Source organism: Lucilia sericata, unplaced genomic scaffold, assembly GCF_015586225.1.
Source record: "Lucilia sericata isolate MDLA Ls3-8-SP2 unplaced genomic scaffold, ASM1558622v1 Contig004666F_arrow, whole genome shotgun sequence".
Lineage (NCBI taxonomy): Eukaryota > Metazoa > Arthropoda > Insecta > Diptera > Calliphoridae > Lucilia > Lucilia sericata.
The window spans coordinates 1-7014 of NW_023997312.1; the positions used below are offsets into that span (position 1 = coordinate 1).

General features: G+C 32.2%; 1 long non-coding RNA gene across 1 annotated transcript; it reads left to right on the forward strand.

Moving 5' to 3' along the window:
* The first annotated feature begins 3777 nt into the window (after positions 1 to 3777).
* LOC119615259 lies at positions 3778 to 4229 on the forward strand. Its single transcript, XR_005232392.1, has 2 exons — positions 3778 to 4004; positions 4100 to 4229. It is a non-coding gene; the product is annotated as an uncharacterized LOC119615259 (long non-coding RNA).
* The last annotated feature ends 2785 nt before the right edge of the window (positions 4230 to 7014 follow it).

Here is a 7014-nt window from a genome sequence, read left to right on the forward strand (position 1 = left end):
ACTGATTTCAATACTGGTCGTAACGAAAATTAAAACAATAACAAAATATAAAAAAATAAAAGTAGACTAAAAGTAAATGAAATAAGATTAAGATATGAATAGAGTCAGAAGGAAAGGGAATAGATAGGTAAATTACTCAAGAAATAAAATACTAAAAAATCGAAATATATTTTAGTAGTAAAATCCAAAATATGTAAAATAGAGATATTATACTTTTGTAATTATAGCGATAAAATTTTTTTGACAAATTAATTTTCTTATCAATTTAAAATTTTTATGATTTTTTTCATAAATTAAATTTAAAATTTTACTTACATTTTGTTGGAAATGATTGAATTTTTTAAATAATATTTGGTACTCTCTAATTTGAAATACATACACTTTGTGTTTTAATCTCTATCTATGGATAATTATAAAAAAAATATGTTTTCTCAACCCCGTTTTAAAAAACTGAAAAATTTTGTTGTTTTTATTTCAACGTTCCAAATTTCATTACGTTCCCATATTAAATTTTATTCATTTTATTCTCATTTTATTTTTTTAAGAAAAAACAATTTTCACACAAAACCACTTTTTGTAACATAAGTTCCCAACATTTAAAGGCAAAGCGTCCACAAAAATATTAATTAAGATGAATTTTTAAATCCTACATCTACTCTGGAGATCAGATATGGACATGGACATTACCATCGTTTCTCCTCATTAGATCTTAAAACGATGAAAACATGATGGGGTCCGAAATAAGGTGGAGGATTGAAATTATCCAGAAATACTTGTTATTGATGCAAGTTGTAAATTCGACATAAAAAAGTTTCATAATCTGAAAAACTATAAAATTGTATTTAGATTGGTCAAAAAATAATACTACCCCCCTATAAGGCCCCTTATAAAAAGAACAACGTTGACTACGGGCGTTAGTTCGTTAGTTAGTTAGTTGGTTAGTTAGTTAGTTAGTTAGTTAGTTAGTTTAGTTAGTTAGTTAGTTAGTTAGTTAGTTAGTTAGTTGTAGTTAGTTAGTTAGTTAGTTAGTTAGTTAGTTGTTAGTTAGTTAGTTAGTTAGTTAGTTCGTTAGTTTAGTTAGTTAGTTAGTTAGTTAGTTCGTTAGTTAGTTTAGTTAGTTAGTTAGTTAGTTTTGTTAGTAGTTCGTTAGTTAGTTAGTTAGTTAGTTAGTTAGTTAGTTAGTTCGTTAGTTAGTTAGTCGTTCGTAGTTAGTTATTCGTTAGTAGTTAGTTAGTTCGTTAGTTAGTTCGTTAGTTCGTTCGTTAGTTCGTTCGTTCTTCGTTCGTTCGTTAGTTCTTAGTTCGTTCGTTTCGTTCGTTCGTTCTTTTCGTTCGTTCGTTCGTTCGTTCGTTCGTTAGTTCGTTGTCGTTCGTTCGTTTTTCGTTCGTTCGTTCTTTTCGTTAGTTCGTTCGTTCGTTCGTTCGTTCGTTCGTTAGTTTCGTTCGTTCGTTCGTTCGTTCGTTTCGTTCGTTCGTTCGTTCGTTCGTTCGTTCGTTAGTTCGTTCGTTCGTTCGTTCGTTCGTTTCGTTTGTTCGTTCGTTCGTTCGTTCGTTGTTCGTTCGTTCGTTTCGTTCGTTTTCGTTCTTCGTTCGTTCGTTCTTTCGTTCGTTCGTTCGTTTCGTTCGTTCGTTCGTTCGTTCGTTCGTTCGTTCGTTCGTTTTTTTCGTTTTCGTTCGTTCGTTCGTTCGTTCGTTCGTTCGTTCGTTCGTTCGTTCGTTCGTTCGTTCTTCGTTCGTTCGTTCGTTTCGTTCGTTCGTTCGTTCGTTCGTTTCGTTCGTTCGTTCGTTCGTTTCGTTCGTTCGTTGTTCGTTCGTTTCGTTCTTCGTTGTTCGTTCGTTCGTTCGTTCGTCGTTCGTTTCGTTCGTTCGTTCGTTCTTCGTTCGTTCGTTCGTTCGTTCGTTCGTTCGTTTCGTTCGTTTGTTCGTTCGTTCTTCGTTCGTTCGTTCGTTCGTTCGTTCGTCGTTCGTTTTTCGTTCGTTCGTTCGTTCGTTCGTTCGTTCGTTCGTTGTTTCGTTCGTTCTCGTTCGTTAGTTCGTTCGTTGTCTTCGTTCGTTCGTTCGTTCGTTCTTCGTTCGTTCGTTCGTTCGTTCGTTCGTTCGTTCGTTCGTTCGTTCGTTCGTTCGTTCGTTCGTTCGTTCGTTCGTTCGTTCGTTCGTTCGTTCGTTCGTTAGTTCGTTCGTTCGTTAGTCGTTCGTTCGTTCGTTCGTTCGTTCGTTCGTTCGTTCGTTCGTTGTTCGTTTCGTTCGTGTTCGTTCGTTCGTTCGTTCTTGTTCGTTCGTTCGTTCGTTCGTTTTTCTTCCCCTTCCTTTGTCCCCTTTCTTCCCCTCTCGCCCCCTTCCCGTCCGCTCCCATTGTGAATCCCTGCCTGTGAACGAACCACTTCATCAGCACTTGTTCGTTGCTGGTCGGTCGGTTGTTGTGTTTCATTTCGATTCGACGCAGTTTCAGTTTAAATTTTTGTTTGAACACATTGATTTTCAAAACAAAACTTTTTCAATATGGAAATATTCGAATCAACAAATATACACAAAAACAAACACAAAGCAAATTTGCTCTCCTTCCTCATGTTCCTCTTTTGAAATATACACTCACACTCTCTTTCTCTACCGCTCTCTCGGTTTTTCTTCGTTATCTCTTTTACTTTTTTTCTAACTATTATTTCAAATTTTAATAAATACACAAGATATGAAATTAAATAAAATAAAAAATTATTGTCAGGTTTTTCGTTTTTTTAAAGAGTTTTAAAATTTTATTTTTGTATTTGTTCGTGTGTTTATTTATTTATTTATTTTAATTTTATTATATAGAGTAGATAGTATGTAGTAGATTTTGTTCCGACATCTGAAATTGTTTTACTTTTATTTTGATTCATGATTTTTTTTTGCAAAATAAATGATGGAAACAAAAGTATGAATTATTCGTCATATATTAATTCTCTGTATTTTATTTTTAAATAAATTATTTTATTTTGGTCTGGAGATGATAACTAGTAAATGTTTATACTTTTTTTCATAAAATTTAAAAGTTTTATTAATAATTTTAATTGTTATTTTTAAATATTTCGATTGTTTACCTTAGATTTAATTATATGGAAATGTCATATCAATTTTTTGCGAAGGTCACTGACCATCAAGACAATTTTTTTCAGTTATGAACTCAATTGGAAATTTGACACTTTAACAGTGTTGACAGCTGCAGTGTTTAAGAAAAACGTTAAAATAGCACAATATTGTGGAGTTCAGATTGAAATGTTCGTACTGATGTGCAATTAAACATTCAAGTATATAGTACAGACTTTAGTCAAGTATGTATATAGTCCAGATTATACCTAATCCAAAGCACAGTGGATTTTTGCAAACAATTCGGTATCTCAGGAACTATTGGAGATAACTAGACTATAGTCGAGCCTCTTGAACTGTAATTGGTGACTATAGTCGAGCCTATAGACGGACTATAGTCAGCCGACTAAAGTATAGTCCACCTTTGGACCATGCTATAGTCAAGTCTATAGACCAGACTATAAAATTTATCGATAATATAGTCGAGTTTTTGGACTAGTCTAGTTAAATCTATAGAGCAGACTATAGTCCAGTCTATAGACCAGACATAATTCCAGGCTATAGAAAATATTGTAGTCCAGTCCAACAACCAAATTTTTTCTATGAATCGAATTTCAGTCGTTATTAAAAATCGCTAAATTATCAACACTTGTCCATTTAAGATGTATCTTAACGAAGAAACTTGTGCTCTGCGTATCTAATAATATGACGAGACAATAAAACTACGAGATACATTTTGAAGTAAAGTACATTTTAAGGTGCAAAACAATTGAATCGATGTTAAGTGGAAAACCTTTAGAACTTAACAATTCAAGAGAAATAAGTAAGTGAGCAAAAGAGGTATTTATGTTTGTACATCAGAAATGGATACGATGCATAAATAGAACAATTGCACAACATGTCAGTGAGTGTGCACTAATTAAATGAGCTAAATATAAGAAACAGGTAAATAAATTTTTAAAAATATTTCAAACTCACCAACACTCGATATTTTATTTATAATAAACTATATTTCCGCTCTTTTTAATTTACACTTTTAGATATTTTGCAAATACATATGTTTTAGATACGAGAGTATGGACCATTTTAAAATGTTATTTACTCCGTTTGACAACAACTTGAAGACAACACATCTTCCTGTTTGTTGTATCTATGAATCAAAACTGATTTTAAAAAAAGAAAAACTTGCCGGTTTGAATGCCAAGATATTGACTGGATACATACAAAAACGAAAATGGAACAAATTACAAATATACGAGTATTCAACATCAATTTGTTTTCTTTTTATTTCGCTGTGTGTTTAGAATGCGAATTGAGAAGAACTGAATAATAGTAAGACAAAAATAACAACACTGTTTGTATGGAAAACATGACTAAATTTTTCTATATTATTTTTTTTTTAATTTTCTTCAATATTTACTGAGATTAAACTTTGTATTGATTTTAGTTAATATATAGTTTGAAGAAAATGTATCATTCATTACACAGGCTAACAGAAATTTTAAAAAAAGTCGAAACCCATAGCACGAAGTATACATTTATAAAGGATTTTGCTGCGTTGAATCCAAATCTGTCCTTCTAATTTCACTATCATATCTATCCGGAAGTAACGTTTCAGTAAATTGTAAGATAAGATTTTAAGTTCTAAATTTCGTTTCGACTTTTTTATCTATTGAGTAGTCTACAGACTATGGACTATAGAGTAATGTAGTGACAAGTCTATGTACTATTATAAAGACTAGACTATTGAATAGTCTATGGACTAGGCTGTGGACTACTTTATTGATTGAGTCTATTGAGTATTCTTTAGCTAATCTATGGACAAGTATATTGACCATTCTTTTGTCTACTTTATGGACTAGTCTAGTGACTAGAATATGGACTAGCATGTGGCCTAGTTTAATGATTAGCATGTGGCCTAATCTATTGATTAGTCTGTGGTCTAGTGGACTAGTATGTGACTTAGTCTATCGACTAGTGAGTGGACTAAGTAAAAGTTATATTGACTAATCTGTGGATTAGTTTATTGACTATTTTCGTCTGTCCGTCGCATGGACTAGTCTATTATGTAACTAGTAAGTGATCTAGTCTACATTTATAAAGGATTTTGCTGCGTTGAATCCAAATCTGTCCTTCTAATTTTTCTATCATATCTATCCGGAAGTAACGTTTCAGTAAATTGTAAGATCAGATTTTAAGTTCTAAATTTCGTTACGACTTTTTTATCTATTGAGTAGTCTACAGACTATGGACTAGTTTAGTAAGTAGTCTATAGTAATGTAGTGACTAGTCTATGTACTATTATAAAGACTAGACTATTTAATAGTCTATGGACTAGGCTGTGGACTATTTTATTGATTGAGTCTATTGAGTATTCTTTATCTATTCTATGGACAAGTATATTGACCATTCTTTTGTCTACTTTATGGTCTAGTCTAGTGACTAGAATATGGACTAGCATGTGGCCTAGTTTAATGTTTAGCATGTGGCCTAATCTATTGATTAGTCTGTGGTCTAGTGGACTAATCTATTGACTAGTATGTGACTTAGTCTATCGACTAGTGTGTGGACTAAGTAAAAGTTATATTGACTAATCTGTGGATTAGTTTATTGACTATTTCGTCTGTCCGTCGCATGGACTAGTCTATTATGTAACTAGTAAGTGATCTAGTCTACATTTATAAAGGATTTTGCTGCGTTGAATCCAAATCTGTCCTTCTAATTTTTCTATCATATTTATCCGGAAGTAACGTTTCAGTAAATTGTAAGATCAGATTTTAAGTTCTAAATTCGTTACGACTTTTTTATCTATTGAGTAGTCTACAGACTATGGACTAGTTTAGTAAGTAGACTATAGACTATAAAGACTAGACTATTGAATAGTCTATGGACTAGGCTGTGGACTACTTTATTGAGTATTATTTAGCTAATCTATGGACAAGTATATTGATCATTCTTTTGTCTACTTTATGGACTAGTCTAGTGACTAGAATATGGACTAGCATGTGGCCTAGTTTAATGATTAGCATGTGGCCTAATCTATTGATTAGTCTGTGGTCTAGTGGACTAATCTATTGACTAGTATGTGACCTAGTCAATCGACTAGTGTGGACTAAGTAAAAGTTATATTGACTAATCTGTGGATTAGTTTATTGACTATTTTCGTCTGTCCGTCGTATGGACTAGTCTATTATGTAACTAGTAAGTGATCTAGTCTACAGACTAGTGTGTGGACTATGTAGTTTATTGACTTGTCTGTGAACTAGTTTATGGACTAGTCTCTTAAATAGAATGTGGCCTAGTATATTTATATATATATATTAGTATGTGGACTAGTCTATTCACTATTCTCTTAACTAGTAACCGACCTAGTCTACTGACTAGTGTTTGGACTAGTTTATTGACTATTCTGTGGACTAGTCTATTGACTAGTATGAGGTCTTGTCTCTTTATTAGCCTATGGACTAGTCGATTAATTATTCTGTGGACTAGTCTCTCAACTATTCTGTGAAATAATCTATTAACTATTCAGTGGACTTGTCTATTAACTATTCTGTGGACTAATCTATTAACTAGTCTGTGAAGTCTATGAACTCCTTGGCAAAAAATTTCCAACAGATTAAGTTTTGAAGAGATCATTCTCCCAGCTATGCGGGAGTATATTTAAAGAGTCTTCGATTTCAAATTTTAAAGATCTACAGGTCATACGGGGTTAAAAGTCTAAAGAATTTTAAGTTTTGACAGATGGTGGTAAGAATAAAGCTATTTAGTCAATATCTAAAGTTATCTTTCTCCATTTCTTTTTGAAATAGACCCCCTTGTATTCATTAGTATTTAAAAACTCATCATTATAATTTATTGTAAAAAAATGTGGAAAAATCGATTTCAGGAAAATTCATTCTAAAAGAACTACAACATTTTTTTTACGAATTTTAATATTTTTTTTTTGCGTAAT